This window comes from Puntigrus tetrazona, chromosome 15 (genome assembly GCF_018831695.1).
Source record: "Puntigrus tetrazona isolate hp1 chromosome 15, ASM1883169v1, whole genome shotgun sequence".
Classification (NCBI taxonomy): Eukaryota; Metazoa; Chordata; class Actinopteri; order Cypriniformes; family Cyprinidae; genus Puntigrus; species Puntigrus tetrazona.
Window position 1 is genome coordinate 2840863 of NC_056713.1, and position 21378 is coordinate 2862240.

Sequence of the window (21378 nt, forward strand, 5' to 3'; positions counted from 1 at the left end):
GTATTGCATAGGCCGGTCTCTATATTTCTTAATTCATTCTTATATGGATGATACATTGGAAGCCACTCTAAAGAAGCTGAGAATAAGATGTTATTCACACAATAAATGGTAATATTATATCTTTTGTAAGAGATTAGCCTATAAAAAGGTTTGACAAACAAAATGTATTCATATTTCTTATGTCAAAACAGGAAGTGTGATTACTATTAGCACTCGTTTTATCAAAGCAGAGCTCAAAACACTATGCACCTACTGAAGAAGCATTACTGTTTCCTACCAGGTGACATAAGCAATAAAGCATGGCTCTAAATGAACCTCTGTCAGTAAATGGATAATTCGTTGTGCCACCTGCAGATGCCACTAAAGCTTTTTCATGTTAAAATAAAGCCATATGTGAAAAAGGTCCAAAAGCTCAGAGCTATGAGGAAGGAGACCCTTCCAGCATGTTATCAGCCTCAGTTCAAAAGCCAGCATCCTGATGGTATAGTGCAGCCATGCATACAGATAAGCAGCCTGCCATTTGAAAGGCACTATGAATGCCAGCGTGTATAAAGCCTTAGAGAGACAATGTCTTATTCCAGGAAAACATTGAGGGGTATAAAGTTCTTTTTAATAATAACAATAAAATCTAATTGGCTGACATGTCTGTGGTGGTGTTCTATAATAAGACGGGTTGAGGCTAAAGTGACCTAAAATGAAAGTTAGTATATATAGATTTGTTACATTTCTGTTTGTTGTTTTATGTGTGTGTAGATAGATGAATGAATAGATAGATAGATAAGATAGATAGATAGATAGATAGATAGATAGATAATTAGATAGATAGATCCAATATTCTGGTGTTTCTTCTCTCTATTTTCTACCTTTCACTCTTTGTCACTGCTTTTTTTCATCTGTCTCTTCTGACAGGTGATGTGTACCCCTGCACCCCAAACTCTGACACAAATCTTCTCTCTGAGACAAACAGAAAATCATACATAACACTCCATCAGGCTGCTGTGTCACTCATTTTGTCACTGTGGTTCTTATCAGAATAGCAGGCAGCAGGCAACATTGTATAAACTTCTAAATTCAAAGAACTCACTCTCCCACTAATATTACAATGTCATGCAAAAAGAAAAAGCTGAATTCACATTTGTGGCTTTAACAACTTTTAGAACAATGCTAGTAAGTTTTCATAGTTTGGCATTCAAACTAACAGCGTAGGGCAAGGGTCATAAACAAGCCCATCTCCCATCATTACTCTTCCCAGCAGTTATCATCTGGTCATCTACGTAAACAATTCTGACTTCTCATTTGCTTACTCAGTCTGTTGTCCTCCTCTACCAAGACAGATGTAGTAATAGGTTCAGTCTGGGGTTTCTCACAAGATCCTGAGATCAGAGCACTAGGTTGTTGGATTAAAATATGGATTAGTGTTGACACCTTTACAGGAGGGATGATGCCCTGGAGAGATCTGCTAGCTGCACCTAGACCTACAAGAAGCTGCGCTCTACTGCAATCAGGTATTGTTGAGAATAAGGTGATATTTAAATGTTGATGCTCATTCACGCTGAGAAAGAACGGTAAAGGAGCCTCAATTTGGAAAAATGGTTCTCAGTACCTGCACATGCGTACTTGCTATAGCTACTCACTCTCTACAGTAGCAAAGCTACATACAGTACTGCTCTAATGCACTTTCAGAACATGCTATCTTTCTGGCCATAAAATGGGCTGGAACCAATTAACATACCTATGGAATCACCTGTGATTATCTGCTAGTCACTAATTCTGCAGTCTGCCTTGACCCTAAACATTTATGGCATTACAACTTTTTAAGGCTTCACACTTGCTAACTAGCTGAAGTGGTAGAAAGGGACAATAAATGTTGCAGTCTATCATACTTCTGCCATGTTCACAAATGGCCAGTATCTCAGTGTCAAGAAAGTAATTATATGAACCACTGGAGGCTATAAACCTGAGACAGTTAAGTTCTTGTCACACACACACACACACACACACACACACACACACACACACACACACACACACACACACACACACACACACACACACACATTTTTAAGCAATTTTAGTCCCTAAAATTTTAGGTAGAGATTATTTCTCAAACAAAAGGTTTTAATTACTATTTGCATTTCTACATTTTTAGCTGGATACAGGACATTTGAAAAACGCTTGCTGTCATTGATGTCAAACCTGTGACAATGTTCTAGTTACAATTTTACAAAGACACAAATGTAAATGAGATTTGAGATATCACACAACTCCCAACTGACATAAACAAAACATCACCCCTGCAAATGAAACAAGACCAGCAAAAAGTAAAATGATTGATAACCAGGATGTAAAAGATTTTTTTTTTTGAAAAGCTTAATATAAGTGGAAATCTACAAATGCATAATCAAACAATAAAAAACTAAAACATAATAATAAAAAGGATACATTTTAAAATCTAAATGTGTATAAAGTAGGGCATGATCTTAATACAGAAGTGTAAAAGTATTCCAGAGATTGCTATTTAAAAATCCCAATCACTTCTGGTTTTCAATCGTGATTTTGGAACAGTTTATATAGCATCTAGGGAAGAGCATCTAAGTAATCTCTGAGAAGAATGAAGAAATAAATTATCTAAATTGTAGGAGCAAGTCCATGCAGTGTTTTAAATACAAATTCCAAAATTTAAAACTGTTAAACAAAAATCCTCTCCACAATTTTTCGGTATGTCTAACTACTTTTAGCTAAGTATGCTGCCAACAGATTCTGAGTGCATGTGCAGCAAGCCAGAGATATTTCTTTCACAGATCAGTAGTGCTTGAAAGTTTGGTTGTGTTTGCCCACAGGTCGCCTTTCCTTTGGGAATTCTGGGAAACAGAGTACTCTACAATACTGGTACTAAAGAGCTGGCCTTAGCAGGAATAGAATCATGGAAGAGATGAGAGCTTTGATTACATTTATAAAGCATTAGTTCACCATCTTTCTTTGTCTATGTGTCAAAGTCTTTCTTTATCCTTTGGATTTAATTTTACTCTGCCGGCTTACAGGTGTCTTTAGGGAACTATCAACACTGACGCAATACTAAGACTACCTGAGCATTAGAAATCTTATTACTGAATATACTTGATTTACGCTTTAGTACATCAATAGACTCTTATAAGCCTGTTTGAAGCAAAAACATACAGAGAGATGAGTGTGTCTGATTCCTAAACAAATTATTAAACATATGATTCACTTCTTTGAGTGGATAAAAAAATTAATAAAAATGAAACATGAATTTAATAATACACTATGCATTCTTTCTTCTGCAGAAAACAAAGAATGATTTTCACAGTATTTGCAAAAACTGGGTTTGACATTAGGATAAGACTAATGACTGAGCTACCTCTTTTAAAGAATGTCAATAAAAACCATCTAAACACACTAAAACCTACAGACCAAATATTTTTTCATCACAGTGTTGTAATGCTCACAACCCAATCCAGCCTCCTCAAAGCTACAAATACTAACAAATTTCAACCTTTACGGTCACACATTTTATTTTAGTGATGCAAGCCAAAGCTCACATAGCTGGAACATCCTGATGTAAAACCACATAAACCACACCTGCATGGGCCCCTCCTATAATGCATCTGGTATAGCAATTAAAGAAAAAATGGGTTTCTGCTTACATTTATTGACTGGCTATAAAGCAGTGTCTCCTTCACTAGCAAGGTCTAACTAAATGACGTCATGACGTCATGAGTTGTCGCAAAAAGCTCTGTTCAACCTCTTTGCCAATGCGTGCTAGTTAAGAGTTAGATAGAAATGCCTGGTTCACATAAACCAGAAGAATATTTAGCCTCTCTGGCTCAGCCAGTGCTCATTATATAAGCACTTTCTCAAGTCTTAAGAATGACAGGAATCCCAAATCCAAACACAGAATTTCACAGGCTTAGAGCAGGCTGCATTGTCAACGTAATCAGCTCCAAGACTTTTGCATAAGTATTTGATATTTCACTTGCTTTTTTTCTCTGGTCTCATTAGATGACACCTCACAGCAGAAGTGAATCTCAAGGTTGTAAAAAAGGTCATAGTTATACTAAACTCTGCCATTTAAAACATCACTCTCTCATTTATCGGCCTCTTATCTATGGAAATCTGAAGGTGAGAATGAGAAAACAAATGTGCAATGAAAACTAGAAGTATAACTTGTACTAAACGTTTCATATCAGGATGCTTGTAGGGGCCTCATTATTCTAAGGCAGATGTGTCAAACTCTGTCCCTGTTCAGAATTTAGATGTGAACCAAATTTTAGTGAACCAAAATAACTTTATTTGCTGGCTCAGGTATCTAAATAGGTTAGAGCTAAATTCTGCAGGACATTGTTCTTTCAAAAACAGGATTGGACACTCCTGGTGTAAGTGGGTATGCTTCTCACTTTGTCAACAGATATTTGCAGTTAAAATTTCAAATGAGCCCTAGTTTGGGCACAAGGAGTAAAGATATGAGCTAGTAACTGATATCCTTTTTCCACTGAGTTGTTGCTTTAGCTGTGGGATAGGCTGAATTAATTTAGAATTCTTTGGCCTGTCTTTGCAACATTGTAAGAGGTGAAATATGATACAGCAGATACAGCCTTTGTTTTGGGAGTCAAACAAGTTGTGGCATTATTTTAACCTATAACAATTTGTTTGTGTGCGCCCCCTGATCTTTGACATTAGTTGTCAGAGGTATGAGGCCAGCAGGTTTTTGAGGACATGAACAAGGAGTATTAAATTTATCAGGTTGAACATAACAAGAAATGGTCCTGATTTCTTTTCCGTCATGCCTTTGAGCAAGGCAATTAAACTGGTGGTTTCACAAGGAACGCTCCTGTAATGTTCATTTTTCTAACACGGTAAAGTCACAATTTTCACCACAATCAGATGTGAAGCTAAAAAACAAAAACTTAGTTTTAACTTCACTGTTGCTTCTATTTTTTGTGGGTTTTTTTGTAAAATTAACTGTCAGTTGGCTCATAAATGAGAACTTTGAGATTCAATCAGTGTTATAGGCATTGCAGCATTGCCTCATACACCATCATACTACTTGAAACTCCTGGATGCCAAGGACCCTTCTTCTCTTCATAGATTTATGCATATATTTTAGTCATATAGACAAGTGTGGCTGATTAAATGCAATATTTGGATTCAGCACAACACGTCAGGCTTAGTACACAATGTAACTATGGAAGAGTCAAGTTTAAAACAGGAAAATATAGAAACTCTTTGGTCATTTTTAAACAAGATGCTTCTAGTCTTATCAGATTCTATGATCTATGCTAAGCTAAAGTGCCATTGGATGTATTAAAAACAGTTCATCTCAATTTTTTTGGGAAAATCAGTAGCATTTGAGCTTACTACTTTGACGTCAGTGACTAGGAAAGCACAAAGGCACGAGTGACAAAGCCAGCCATTCATTCAGACCTGAAGAGCTATCTGTGTTTCTGTCTGTTTGTTCTGTGAGTCTTATTTACTGTTGTATTGTCTTAAGCACAAAATAGAGAAACTCAATAATTAAGGCCACAGATAAGGGCATTAAAAACAAAGGCAATTTGATCACAATGCAGGTACATATGTCTCCTGCTCTAGTCAAGTCGATTCTCAGTTCAAGAAAGTGAGAGAAGCCTGGTCACTCACGGTCAAGCAGTTTCAGAAGCTGTGGGTCTGAGTGCAGCTGCGTCCAGCATGATACCCTCTGGCCTGCTGTACATGAGACCCCTACAATGGTGGCTTAAGACCAAGGGGTTTTCTCTAGAGGGGAAATCCTCTTTGCATGATCAAGATCTCCTGACGATGTGTGTGAGCCTTAGATATGTGGAGAAAACCTTGATTTCTGAATCAGGGCCCTGTGTTGGGGGCTCCTTGTCACCGCTTGACGCTAGCTATGGAATGCGTCTCTCACTGGTTTGAAAGTGGCCGCTCAGCCTGCAGCTTGAGGCCGACCACCATCTTACGTGGCACATGAACTGCCAGGAGATGCTGGCTGTGTTTCAAGCATTGACGTACTTTCTTCAGACCTGACACAGTTCGAGTTCCCAAAAAGGAAAGTCTCCAGGTTTTGAAAATTACCATGGATGCTTGAGGGAACGAGACACGGCATCACGTTGCCATACTTCTGGCATCCCTGCCAGCACAGGTCTTCATGGCTATGAAGTTTTCGCTGGCTTCACCACTCATACCTTTACGCCTTCCTGGTTGCTGACATCACTTGCCCAGGATGTTACACCCTTACATTGGACAGATTTTACAGCAGATTCAGAATGTAGTCACTCAGAAGGTGTTTCCCATAGCATTTTGGACACAGTGTCTCGTTCCCTCAAGAAACCATGGTTATATTCATAACATGGAGACATTCTGTTTAGTTAATTTGAAGAGATTTTTATACTAAATATTATGACCAATAATTATGGTTCATGAATGACCATTTAAAATATAGAAAATTTCTAATATGCTAATTATTACAATTAGTATAGTATTTAGTGTTAAAATAGAGAAAATGTTTTAAAATTCCAGCACAAAGAGGCAAATCAGAGGTATTTGGTGGCCAGATCATTTTCATAATTGTTTATGTATGGCTGTTTAACAAATATGTGTAGGCTATTCATCTCTATTCTAGTTGCTCAAAACTAGAGCACTGCCGATCATAACTGTTTTTTTAGGTGTAATTTTTTAAAATGCAATTAAAAGGGTACATTACTGACAATGAATAATAAGGACTGATAAGGATTTTAACCCAATAAAGTTTCAATTATTCAAATAAATTAGTTATCTTATGTTGCAACTCGCCCCTAGCTCTGCTCTCTCATGTCTGCATTTGCAAGTGCACAAGTGAGTTTTGCAAAAGGAATATAACAAAGGAGTAGCAAAAGTCAAAGCATCAGGATTTGAAGTTGTACTGCCAGATCTGAGAGGTTGTGAGTGCCGACTTGTGCAAAAATGCTAATGTAAATGTGCCATACACATTTGTGAATGACATTTAACAAATTTCTAACTACTACTCTGCAACTACAAATTCAAAATTCATTATTGTCTGTGTGTGCAAATCGAGAGAGCTGTGTAAATTTCAACAAATACAAATATTAATATGACAAGCTCTCACATTCAAATTAGCAAGCTCTCAAGCTTTGTTCCCTTTCAGTCGGTCACTCCAAGTCACGTCGGATGACCGACGGATTGGGATCTCGCTTCGAGAGACCAATCTACTTCGAGTGTATCTAAACAAGCCAATTGAAGATTGGCATGCGCTATCGCATCCAGCTGCCGCTGATCACAGCGCTGTATAAATAAGCAGCGGGTGCAGCGCATATTCAGCTTTTAACCGGGCCGAGCGTGACTGTTCCGCTCCAAAGACGATCTACGAGTGTTGGAGTACGGCGTTTCAGCGGAGGTCGTTTTCCTGCGTCGAGTGGATTGCCACAATCAGGCTGCACTACCCCCCTGTTTGTGCGCAAAACGGCTATCCCCTGTTGCCTCAGCACTAAAAGAGCATTCGCGGGTGCGTCTTTTTAAAGACGACGTTACGTCTGGCAAACTCGTACGCGTCTTGGAAGACAGCGTGGTCTTGCTTCAGACTACGTGACACCCGTGTGTTTCTGGATGCGGTTGTTACCTGGTGTTAGGTGATGGTCACAATCGTTGCCTCGCGTGCCTGGGCTTAGCACGCTGAGGTGGCGGTTGTGGATGAATCATTTCCTCGCAGGGAGATGGTCATCTCGGAGTGATGGGCGGGCTCTGTCGCCTTGAAAAAAGGAGGCGGAGCTTGTGTTTGCTCGACTTGGTTCTCATTCTGGCTGCAGACAGGTGGGCTCCATTTCGTTGTGACACAAAGCTTAAACTCTGCAACCAGTGGAGCTGCAAAGGGGCAGTCTGGACCCTCACGTGGGGTATCAGCTGTACCCTCTTGGCTCCCCTGATGATCAGAAGTCAATCGCTGCATCGGAAGGTGAGCCAGACATTTCTGGAAGTGAAGATCCGGTTGCTCTGCGTCTACCAGGCGTTGAATGTACTGGATACAGATCTAGAAATGGTGGCTATGCTTGCCCAGGCCGCCGAGGTGATCGGGATCAAGTGGAAACCTCCACTGCTTCCCGGGCCCTCGAGGCTGGACGATTGGTATTTAAGGGTGGCTCGCGCTGGTTCTCAGGGCCCCACCCTGGTACCTTTCTTCCCGGAAGTGCATGAGGAGCTTACTGGGATGTGAAAGCACCTTTCACTGCCAGAAACTGCCCCAGTGGCTCCTCCTCCTTCACCACCCTTGACAGCGGCACAGCCAGAGAGTTACGGTGTTCGCCCCCCCAGTGGAGCGGTCAGTTGGGATGCAGCTGTGTCCCAATGCCGTTTCCGCTTAGTGCGGTGATCCTGTGCTCCCCTCCCGGGCCTGCAGGTACTCGTCGGCTCTGAACGGCAGTGCCTTGTGCGGCCTGTGGACAAGCTGCGTCTGCAGTACACGCTTTGGCGTTGTTGCAGGTTCATCAGGCCAAGGCACTGAAGGATCTGCACAGGGGTGGTCATGACCCGGAAGTTCTGAAAGAACTCTGTATCGTGATGGACCTCGCGCCACGAGCGACGAAGGTCACAACGCGGTCTCTGGGTTGTGCGATGGCCACTACGGTGGTCCAGAAACGCCATCTGTGGCTGTGTCTGGTCGACATGCGCGAGGTAGACAAGACACGTTCCTTGAATGCCCCCATGTCCCAGACCGGCCACTTCGGCGACGCAGTGGAGAACTTTGCCCAGCAGTTCTCCGCTGCCCAGAAGCAGACTGAGGTAAGAAACATCCTGCCTCGGCGTGCAGCTGCTGCCTTCACCCAGCCGCCGACGGCCCACCTCAGCCAGCTTGTCGCCGAGGTGCCCCCCGCTCCCGTGCAGCCAATGCAGCAGCCCCATCTAGGCAGCACCGTGGAGCTGGCAGCAGGGCAGCCACCCAGCCTGTCCAGGCTCCTGCCAAACCTGGAGGAAAGCGCAGGTGCAAGAGGCCCTCAGATCCGGGGATGGAGGGAGCTGCTCTGCCGGGCAGAGAATGTTGCCGCTACCTAAAACCTCGACAAGGGCGGTTTCCTCTGTCTCTGGGTCCCCAGGGAGAGCGAGGAGTGGAGCGGGCCAGTTCCGCGCCACTCGCGCTCTCCTTGGGCTAATATGCAGCAGTGGGAAGACTGGGAGGACGAACCAAGGCCTACCCGCCTCACTTCTGCGGGGATGCAGGTAAGAGTTGCACACACTCAGACCCCGCTTCGGACGGGCCACGAGACGCCCGAGCCGGGTCCCTGCACTCCCCCTCGCTGCCCCATCGCCTGCACGTTGGTGGTTCCGCTCGAGTCGCTAGTTCGGTCTCTGGATGCCTGGTTGAATCTTCCCAGGCTATCCCGGTGGCTCCTGCGAACCCTTCGACTTCGACTTCGGCTATATGATTCAATTCATCCGCGCCCCCCCCAAGTTCAGTGGGATCCGCTATACGTCAGTGAACAATGCGCGTGCCCCTGTCTTGTGGGCGGAGATTGCTGTCCTTCTAGTGAAGGCATGATAAAGCCGCTTCCTCCAGCCGATGTAGGAGGTCGGGGCTTACAGCCCATACTTCATAGTGCCCAAGAAAGGCGGTGGGTTAGGACCAATCTTGGATCTGTGAGTCCTGAATCGAGCACTCCGTTCAGGATGTTGACACAGAAACGCCTATTCAGTGCGTCCGTCCCCAGGATTGGTTGCAGCGATCGACCTGAAGGACACGTACTTTCATGTGTCGATTCTTCCGTGCCACAGGCCATTCCTGAGGTTCGCGTTCGAGGGTCGAGCATATCAGTACAAGTCCTACCCTTCGGGCTCTCCCTGTCGCCACGCGTCTTCATGCAAGTCGCGGAAGCAGCCCTTGCTCCACTGAGAGAGTAAGGCGTTCGCATTCTCAACCAACTGGATGACTGTCTCAGTCCCGGGCTCAGTTGTGCGAACACAGGGATCTGGTGCTACAGCACCTCAGCCAGTTGGGGTTTCAGGTCAACCAGGAGAAGAGCAAACTCTGTCCAACGCAGAGGATCTCTTTTCTTGGGATGGAGCTGGATTCGATCGATCAGATGGCACACCTCACAGAGGAGCGTGCCAATTCGGTGTTGAACTGCTTCAATATGTTCAAGAGCAGGATGGCGGTCCCACTGAAATATTTTCAGAGGCTCCTGGGGCATATGGCAGCCGCGGCCACAGTGATGCCGCTGGGACTAATCCATATGAGACCGCTTCAACATTGACTACACGATCGAGTCCCGAGGTGGGCGTGGCAAAGTGGCACTCACCGGGTTCAAATAACACCGGCCTGCCGCCAAACCTTCACCCGTGGTCAGACCTCTCGTTCCTTCGGGCCGGAGTGCCCCTGGAGAAGGTCTCCAGGTATGCTGTGGTTTCACGGATGCCTCCACCACCGGCTGAGGGGCCACGTGCAACGGGCATGCAGTGTCAGGGGTTGGACGGGCCCTCAACTGCAATGGCACATCAACTGCCTAAAGTTGCTGGCAGCACATCTCGCCCTAGGCAGTCTCGAGAACTGCCTTCGAGGCCAGCATGTACTAGTCCGCACAGACAACATACTGACCGTTGCGTACATCAACCAACAAGGTGGTCTACGCTCCGTCGTATGTCGCAACTAGCCCACCACCTCCTCCTCCTATGGAGTCGGAAGTTCTGAGGTCGCTTCTCGCCATTCACATTCCAGGAGTGTGCAACCAGGCAGCCGACGAGCTGTCGCGCGAGCTGCACTACCCGGAGAATGGAGACTCCATCCCCGGCGGTTCAGCTGATTGGGAACGTTTCTGAGCCACTCAGGTAGACCTGTTTGCCTCTCCAGAGACTTCCCATTGCCCACTGGCACACAGCTGGCTGCGGGGCCTTTGCAAGTATGTATTTCCCCAGTGAGCCTTCTTGCACAGACACTGTGCAAGGTCAGGGAGGACAAGGAGCAGGTCTTGCTAGTAGCACCCTACTGGTGAAGACTTGGTTCCCAGAACTTGTGCTCCTCGCGACAGCCCTCCTTGGCCGATCCTCTGAGGAAGGATCTTCTGACTCAGAGACGGGGCACCCCTTGGCACCCGTGTCCAGACCTCTGGAAACTCCATGTCTGGTCCCTGGATGGGATGCGGAGGCTCTAGGTGACCTACCTCAAGGGGTAGTCGACACCATTTCTTCGGCTAGAGTGCCGTCCACGAGACAGGCCTATGCCTTGAAGTAGAGCCTGTTAGGTCGAGTGGTGTTCTTCTCAGGGTGAAGACCCCCGGAATTGCCCTATCAGTCGTGCTTATCTTCTTGCAGCAAGGGTTGGAGCGAAGGCTGTCTCCCTCCACCCTTAAAGTCTACGTGGCTGCAATCGCTGCAAATCATGACCCCATAGATGGGAGGTCTGTGGGTAAGCATGGCCGGATTATCAGGTTTCTGAGGGAAGCCAGGAGGTTGAATCCTCCACGGCTCCCAACAGTACCCTCTTGGGACCTGTCTGTAGTGCTGACAGCACTGCAGTAGGCTCCGTTGAACCCCTGCCAGCAGTTGTGCTAAAGTTCTTTTATCAAGATGATGAAGACATTGCTCCTGCTCGCATTGGCCTCCATCAAGAGGGTAGGGGACCTGCAGGCTTTTTCGGTCGACGATTCGTGCCTACAGTTTGGGCTCGCGGATTCCCAGGTACCACTGAGGCCACAGGCCGGCTACGTGCCCAAGGTTCCCACTACCCCCTCAGAGACCAGGTGGTGAACCTTCTGCAAGCGCTGCCCTGGAGGAGGCAGACCCAGCCCTGACGTTGCTTGTCCCGTCCGAGCACTAAGATGCTACGTTGACCGGACACAAAGCTTCAGGACCTCAGTCCAGCTCTCGTTTGTCACAGAGGCCGGCAGAAGGGGAGTGCCGCCTCCAAGCAGAGGATGGCTCACTGGATAGTGGACGCCATTACCCTAGCCTACCAAGCACAGGGTATGCCCTGCCCCCTCAGGTTGCGGGCACACTCAGCAAGTGTTGCATCGTCCTGGGCGGTGGCTCGTGGCACCTCGCTGACAGATTGTAGAGCTGCGGGCTGGGCGACCCCCAACACGATTGCTAGATTCTATAGCCTACGTGTGGAACCGGTATCCTCCTGTGTTCTCACCTCAAATGGGTAGAAGCACTGAGAGGCCCGGTTTCGGGTCGGCTTGTTAACCGCTCCAGAGCGTCCATACAGTAGACCCTGTCGAGCTCCTCCATTCCCCTCGGCAGCCAGATGTTGCGGAGCATCCGGCGCCAGGCCCTCTCGATGAATCCGTGAGAACCGGTGAGGGCTGGGAGCCATGTAAAGTACCCCAAGAGGACTTTATGTGTGTATTTCCACGGCATAGCCTTAGAGCCCGTGTTTCCCGGCAGACCTTCTGCCCGTCTAAGAGGGTTCAATCACCTCCAATTTTCCATATGCAAACTGAAATACTGTCCATATGCGTATTCGTTCCGAGACCTCCTACGGGAAGGCTGGACTTCCACGTCCTGTTCACTAGAACGGGACGTTTCCCAGTGTTCCAGTCTTACGAATGGGTAGTGTTACAAAAGTAGCTGGCTTCTTGTGGTTGAGCCCGCCCACGCCGATAGACTGAGGGGGCTTGTGGGCTCCCACAGGACACTGGAAGAGGCAGCGTCCATGGCGCTTTTGTAGGGATCCCAATTCGTCGGTCATCCGACGCGTGACTCGGAGTGACCGACTGAAAGGGAACGTCTCGGTTACGTATGTAACCCTCGTTCCCTGAAGAAGGGAACGGAGACGTCACGTCCCGTCGCCACGGTGCTGCACCTCTGCTGAAGGGGCCGGGTCACTAGCTCGGCTCCTCAGCGAAAACCTGAATATGCGCTGCACCGCTGCTTATTTATACACGCCGCTGTGATCAGCGGCAGCTGGATGCGATTAGCGCATGCCAATCTTCAATTGGCTTGTTTAGATACACTGGAAGTAGATTGGTCTCTCGGGCGAGATCCCAATTGCCGGGTCATCCGACGTGACGCTCCGCTCCCTTCTTCAGGAACGAGGGTTACATACGTAACCGAGACGTTACTGAATTACTTCCATAGAGAAAAAAAGAGTCTCAAAATCTCAAAATAATCATTTGTTGAAGACATTCCTTATGCATGAGCCTGTGTTTTGGATGTGCTTGTCATATTCTTCTAAAAAGCGAAACCACCTTGTAGTTCAATGTCGATACATAGATCTAAATGTACTCCGTACATTGCAAAACTATTGTTACTTGAAGTTGCTCCTGTTATAAGAGCTATAGTTTCTATGTTAACAAAATGTAGACACTCCATTTTCTTAGATGGGACTGAGTTTCCCACACCATTCCACTACTCAGGATGTGATCCTCCTCTCAAATGGTGCAGATGGATTCTGGGTCACGTAAGCAGTCATTTCTTGCAATGTCATAAATCGATTATTTAACTAATAACTTATATTAACTAATTATTTCTTGCTAAACATTGGTTGCCACCAGCAATCTTGAGACAGTTGTTGGACAGTTCATATACTGAACAAAATTATAAACACAGCACTTTTGTTTTTGCACCCATTTTTCATGAGCTAAACTCAAAGATCTAAAGGCTTTGAAAGATTGTTAACAAATCAATCTAAATCTGACCACTTCTCTGCTGAGATAATCCATCCACCTCACAGGTTTGACATATCAAGATGCTGATTAGACAGCATGATTATTGCACGTGTGGCTAGCCAATAAAAGGCCAATGTGAAAGGCCACACAGAACTGCTCTAATAGTCGGAGACTGTTTATTTATTACAAAAACTATCCCATCTGGATACATTTGTAGCACTTGGCCTGATGTGGAAAACAAGGATTAAATATGGATTGCACAAAGACAGCACAGACAGAAAGAAAAAGAGAACACTGTTTAGTGCTTGTGATTCAGTAACATGAAAACATAGTATAAAGGAAGTGAAAGTTCCTGCATCTCACATTTCACTGGAACTATAAATACAGGTCATTTAAAAAAAAGCAAAAAAACAAGCAGCTAGAGACGTTCAGAAGTTAAATCTAAAATTAAACCCACATCTCCATATGCCTGACTGAAGTTCAGGACAAATGCACTGTCTGTTTTTCAAAACAATGAATGTCACAGTTGCTTTCTTCTTTACAAATGTCACTGCTGTCTAGTAGAAAACAATAAAATATTCCTGTTAATCTACATGAAGCTTCAACATCATACATCATCTGACTCCTATATGAAGTTCATTCTGCATAGATCATTATATACTCATAACATACAATACGTACATTACGTTGTTTAGGGACTTCAACTGAACATTAAGCTGAAGAGGAGGATTTCAGAAGGATTGAGTCCAGCAGTGTGGTTACAGGTTCATAGGCCTTTGGGTCACATTTTAAGATGTCAGTTTTATTTATCCTGGGCTTCCCCTTCGAGCAGGATCACTGACTCAGCACACAATGTTGAGAATATCAGTCATACAAATCAGTCATACATATACGTATATATACATACAGGTGCTGGTCATGAATTAGAATTTCAACAAAAAGTTGATTTATTTCAGTAATTCCATTCAAAAAGTGAGAATTGTCCATTTTTTTCATTCAGTATTATATTCTTTAATTGCATACAAACTGATGTTCAATTTCAAATGTTTATTTCTTTTAATTTTTATGATTATAACTGACAACTAATGAAAACCCCAAATTTAGTATCTCGGAAAATTTGAATATTGTGAAAAGGTTCAATATTGAAGACACTTTGTGCCACACTCTAATCAGCTAATTAACTCAAAACACCTGAAAGGCATTTAAATGGTCTCTCAGTCTAGTTCTGTAGGCTACACAATCATGGGGAAGAATGCTGATTTGACATTTGTCCAAAAGATGACCATTGACACCTTGCACAAGGAGGGCAAGACACAAAAGGTCATTGCAGAAGAGGCTGGCTGTTCACAGAGCTCTGTGTCCAAGCACATTAATAGAGAGGCGAAGGGAAAGAAATGGTGAAACAAAACCCATTCAAAAATGTGGGGGAGATTCACTGCAGCTGGAGCCAGTGCTTCAAGAACCATACGCACAGACGCATGCAAGACATGGGTTTCAGCTGTCGCATTCCTTGTGTCAAAAGCCACTCTTCAACAACAGACAGCGTCAGAAGCGTCTTGCCTGGGCTAAAAACAAAAAGGACTGGACTGCTGCTGAGTGTTCCAAAGTAATGTTCTTGGATGAAAATAAATTTTGCATTTCCTTTGGAAATCAGGGTCCCAGAGTCTGGAGGAAGAGAGGAGAAGCACTAAATCGATGTTGCTTGAGGTCCAGTGTAAAGTTTCCACAGTCCATAGTGTTGGGGTGCCATGTCATTTGCTGGTGTTGGTCCATTGTGTTTTCTTAAGGTCCAAAGTCAACGCAGCCATATACCAGGAAGTTTTAGAGCACTTCATTCTTCCTGCTGCTGACCAACTTTATGGTGATGCAGATTTCATTTTCCAATAGGACTTGGCACCTGCACACAGTGCCAAAGCTACCAGTACTTGGTTTAAGGACCATGGTATCCCTGTTTTTACTTGGTCAGCAAACTCGCCTGATCTTAACCCATAGAAAATCTATGGTGTACTGTGAACAGGAAAATGCGATATGCCAGACCCAACAATGCAGAAGAGCTGAAGACCACTATCAGAGCAACTTGGGCTTTCATAACATCTGAGCAGTGCCACAGATTGATCGATTCCATGCCACGCCACATTGCTGCAGTAATTCAGGCAAAAGGAGTCCCAACTACATATTGAGTGCTGTACATGCTCATCAGTTCCATGTTCATACTTTTCAATTGGCCAGGATTTCTAAAAATCCTTTCTCTCTCTCTCTCTCTCTCTCTCTATATATATATATATATATATATATATATATTATATATATTTTGGTGGGAGGAGCCAATGACAGACACAGTGGGCGTGGCGTCAGGCCTCGGAGAGGCTTTTTATTAAACAGAAAAGGTTCAAAATAAAGTGTCCAGGGAGAAAAGTGTCCAAATAAAAGGGGGAACTGGTGTCCTCGTCGTGCTACTGGGGAAGTGCAGTGTTCCAGGGGGAAGGGTCCAGGTAAGGGGGCGGAGTCCGGCGTCGCGCCGCGCTCCCTCTCTGGTCCGGGGTGCGAGGGCCGGCGGCTTCTTACGCGAAATCTCCGTCGCTTCTTTCCTCCGGTCGGCAGAGTTGAGGGGGATAAATAGCTTGGCATCCTGGCCCGTCAGCGATACATGGGTGCGGTCATCGCCTGGTCCCACGACGCGCTTCTCTAGCGGCGGGGCGAGCTCCTTCACGCACCCTCCCTGGACCCACGAGGACACCAGCGTGCATGCACTGGGAAAGAGACCGGTCTCTCGAGGAGAGGCGCTCGATATTTAACGGCGGCGGTAACAAGGCTTAATTCACTCCAGGTGTGCCTTGTCACACGCCGCCAGACCTGTCCAATACCACGCCCCTCCTCTTGAACACGCCCACTGCCGTCGGGAGCCTGGTGAAGGGCGGCGAATAAAGGACGGGGTGATGATGACAATAAAGGGGAGGGGCAGCCGACTCGTCACATTATATATATATATATATATACACTGCTCACAAAAATTAAAGGAACACTTTAAAGAAACACATTAGATACATCAGATCTCAATCTCAGTGTCTTAGGAACAAAAGGATGCCAAGTCTTTGAATGGAAATAAAAGTTTTCAGCCTACAGAGGGCTTAATTGTGTAGACACCATAAAATCAGAGTGAAATGAAGATGTGGCAAGCCAGTCAATTTTTTCCAAAACCTAATTTCTGCAACTCAAAATGCTTTTCAGTATCTTGTGTGGCCCCCACAAGCTTGTATGCATGCTTGACAACATTGCGGCATGCTCCTAACGAGACGACGGATGGTGTCTTGTAGCATTTCCTCCCAGATCTGTGTGAGGGCATCCCTGAGCTGTTGTACAGTCTGAGGAGCAACCGGGCGGCGCCTAATGGACCGAAACATAATGTCCCAGAGATGTTCTATTGGGTTTAAGTCAGGGGATCGTGAAGGCCATTCAATTGTTTCAATTCCTCCATCCTCCAGGTACTGCCTGCATACTCTTGCCACGTGAAGCCGGGCATTGTCGTGCATTAGGAGGAAACCAGGATCTATGGCACCAGCGTAGGGTCTGACAATGGGTTCAAGGACCTCGATACCTTATGGCAGTCAGAGCACCATTTCCTAGGCAGTAGAGGTCTGTGCGTCCCTCCATGGATATGCCTCCCCAGACCATCACTGACCCTCCACCAAACCTGTCATGTTGAACAACGTTGCAGGCAGCATAATGTTCTCCTTGTCTTCTCCAGACTCTTTCACGTCTATCACAGGTGCTCAGGGTGAACCTGCTCTCATCTGTGAAAAGTACAGGGCACCAGTGGCGGACGTGCCAATTCTGGTGTTCTTGAGCAAATGCCAGTCGAGCTCCACGGTGCATGAAGTCTGTTCCTGATTGTTTGGGTAGAGACATTCACACCAGTGGCCCTCTGGAGGTCATTCTGTAGGGCACGAGCAGTGCTCAGCCTGTTCCGCCTTGCACAAAGGTGCAGGTATCGGTCCTGCTGAGGGGTTGAGGACCTTCACGGCCCTGTCCAGCTCTCCGAGAATAACCACCAGTCTCCTGAAATCTCCTCCATGTTCTGGAGATTGTGCTGGGAGACACATTAAACCTTCTTGCTGCAGCACGTGTGGATGTGCCATTCTGGAGAAGTTGGACCACCTGTGCAACTTCTGTAGGGTTAAGGAATCACCTCATACTGCCAGTATAGATAATTATGCAAGCCAAAATCAGCACGAGTGGAAAACCAGCCAAAAAAGATCAAGAGGGAGAAACTTGAAATGACCTCCAAATGTAAAACCAGTCCTTTGAGGGTTTTCTGATTGTTGCCACTGAAGTACACCTGTTGTTAATTCCATGACCACTAATACAGCTGATCTTGATTAACAAGGCCCTCAGCTGCTTAACTGACCAGAAAATTATCAGACAGGTTTAATTCAATTCATGCCAGGCCCAATGAAAAAAGTGTTCCTTTAATTTTTGTGAGCAGTGCATATATATATATATATATATATATATATATATATATATATATATATATATATATATATATATATATATATATATATATATACTTAACATAGCCTGCAAATAAATGAAAAAAATATACAAATGGCATGAGAGAAGTTTATATTCAATGTAACTTATTTTTGCTGTCACACCATAGAATTACAAAGATAATGGTGTTTAAATATATGAAGTAAAAAATAAATCCATGAAAACTTTTGAACTTTGGTTTATTCAAATCATCGCTCGGCTAAAATTTGATTGTATTCTCCATATCAGTTTCTCCAGCTTTTTTACGCTTCATAAGATTTTAATTGATGGACTGGAGTTGCATAACTAGTGAATTATTGTCTAAAATTCGACATTACATTTTAATAAAATGTTAAAAACACATTCATACAAATATTTTAATGATAATATCTCAATGATATCCTTGCTTGCCACAGGTTTTGAATAAAGCCTGTTGTGGAGCTGTAAGCAGTGACATGATCAAGTATGTGTCTATGCCAACTGCTGCTCACCCACTAGACATCTGTGCCCTCCTGCTACCATGGAAACAAGATCCCATAATAATCACAAGCCTACCCAACTGCTGTCCACCAGTGTTTACTGGTGATACTATCACTACTGATACAAAAGTTAATATCATTTAACCGAGAGGGAATTTTCAAATTATCAAATACAAGGACATGTATTTGGTAAATTGTACCACCATTGCTCATAAGAGTTTTAAAATCCATGCAAACCCATTAAATTGTATTTAATTAATATCAACCAAATGTAAATACTGTTTGTTCATGAAAAGTTTCTGCCACTAACGTTTTCCTTTTTAGGCTTTTCCTAAGTTGTTGCTAAGGTTTTCTGGGTGTCTTTAGCATGTTGCTATATGGTTGCTGGGGTGTTCTGATTACTACTAACAAGCAACTACATGTGCATCCTTTTTTTAAAAAAAACCCCTATAATTTCAATTGATTAAAAATTACTCTTACACAGGGTTCTGTCAGTAATATATAAAATTACACATAGCCTCTTCTAACACCTCCATTAATCTCAGTCCTACATCTCCATTGATCTCCAAGGAATTTCCAACGACAGCAACAATAAAAAATGCTATTGCTTATACTTGCTTATACGCAATATCTCGTTCATTATCACAGCCAATACATCAGTCATAATGAACGTGTTATCCCAACATTAAATTGACTTTCTATTCATCAAAGATTAAAAATTATTTTAACTTCTTAGCAGATATACATATTTCACATTTATAGTATAAATAAAAAATTAATTGTGTTCACAGATATTCACAAGACATATTAAAAATGCAACTAGATAAATGATTCAATTAACTGTAGTTTACTGTTAAAAGAGTTTCTTGAAAGGGTAATGTATAATAATAAGAAACAAAAACCATTGACTGTGGGGTTGGATTTGTACTACAATAATTGGTTTGAGGAATGAAAAAACTAAAAGTGACATGTTATTTTGTAAAAATAAGAAAAACAAAATCACTAATTACTAATGCACTGTTGAAGCTCACAGAAGCTTTTTACACCAGTCACACAAAGCTACACTGTGTTATATTACCATGGTGACAAGTATGCATTTTCTCGCATAAAATGATATATCAAGAGCTGTCAACTTGTGCACTTATGGAAATTAGTGTGCAATGTGGAATATAGAACCTTGAATTACAGCTTTCTTAAATACTGACAAAAACAAACATGGTGCCTACAAATTGATGCAAAATCAAAAGAATTAGGCACAAACAACAATACAACATTTGAAATGTTTCCTGTACAGTATCCCCAAACACCTGTTTAATAGTAGGGATGCATGTGTTGCAAGGGTTGCAACTCTCACAATGAAGAAAGAAAGAAAGAAAGAAAGAAAGAAAGAAAGAAAGAAAGAAAGAAAGAAAGAAAGAAAGAAAGGAAACATGTTCTCTTTATTGTCTTTACTGTCGCTTCAAGATAGCACTGAGATTAAATGGTCAGCAAATTATGACTTTTCCATTAGCCCCTTGTTAACTATTGCAATAAAAAAAATAAAAACAAAAGAATAACCCACATTTTTCTCACCAAATTATTCCAAGACCAAATTCTTATATGAGTCTGCAAAAATAGTCAAGTCTATATACATTGTGTTGAAATAGCTTTATAGGGAAAATCACTGGAATTAGCTTTATCAATTATTGAAACTCAACTTTGGAGACAATTTAGATATTGCTATAAAGCAGCTCTATTATAAGGACTACAAAAAAAAACTATGATATTATACAGTTTGAGTCAAGTGTTGAGCCAGTAAAATTGAATGCCAGTTCAGAAGTTCAGAACTCCATAAAATCTCCTAAAAATTAACAAAAAATAATCAGGAAAGTTACACATTTCCTCTACATCCACATTTTCATTGACTTGAGAACTGAACTGCATTTAAAATCCAAATGTAAGTCTTTAAAAAGTCCAATATGCTCAAATGTAGATAGATTCCAAAACATTTTTAGAACAAAATACTCTTCTTAGGTGACAAAGGGCTGCTTATCACCTGTTTTTCCAAATCTATGTTTGAACATATGGCCATGTTATATGTTTGGATGAAGTGGAGAGATATGTAGTGTAAAGGTGGTAGGAGGTGGTGAGGAGGGTGAAGTGCCTTCCTCTTCCTCACTGTGCTGTGACAGATGACTGAGCTGTTGGAACTCTCTGGAACAGTTTCACTAGAGAAGTGGTCACTGCAGCGCCCCTCTCATTTTACAAGGAGTCACTGCAAAGCAGCATATAGGGTAAAAACGTGTGGTATATTTTGTACAGGCAAGTAGATGAAGCCAGAATATAAAGACGTGCAAAGTTTCACGTTAAAACTGTTATTAGGAAACATTAAGCAGATTGCATTCATATTCCGGTCTAACCTGCTTTCCTATGTAAACTATGCATCAATCCTACATAGATTACTACATTTCATGTTTTAATATTACTGTTTTAAATTTATTGAGGCACTTTAAGTGTTTCTACAATGTTTTGATGTGTGGGCTTAATCTGGATTGAACATTGCCAAAACTTGGAATTTTGTGTACATACTGTACCTTTGTTTTATTGTTGTTTATTATACTGAACGGTGATCTAAATATTTGCATTGTTGAACCAAATAAAAAATTGACAGTTGAAATTGATGTTTTGCCCTCCAGGTCTTCGAACCAATCTAGTGACTGAAAACTATGAATTACAACATTTTATTAATATTTTGAATTACCTTTTGTACATTTATTTTGTTTTAAATT

At 43.3% G+C, this 21378-nt stretch overlaps 1 protein-coding gene across 1 annotated transcript in view; it reads right to left on the bottom strand.

Moving 5' to 3' along the window:
* LOC122359209 (LHFPL tetraspan subfamily member 6 protein-like) overlaps window positions 1-21378 on the bottom strand; it is a 114125-nt gene that overhangs the window by 84834 nt on the left and 7913 nt on the right.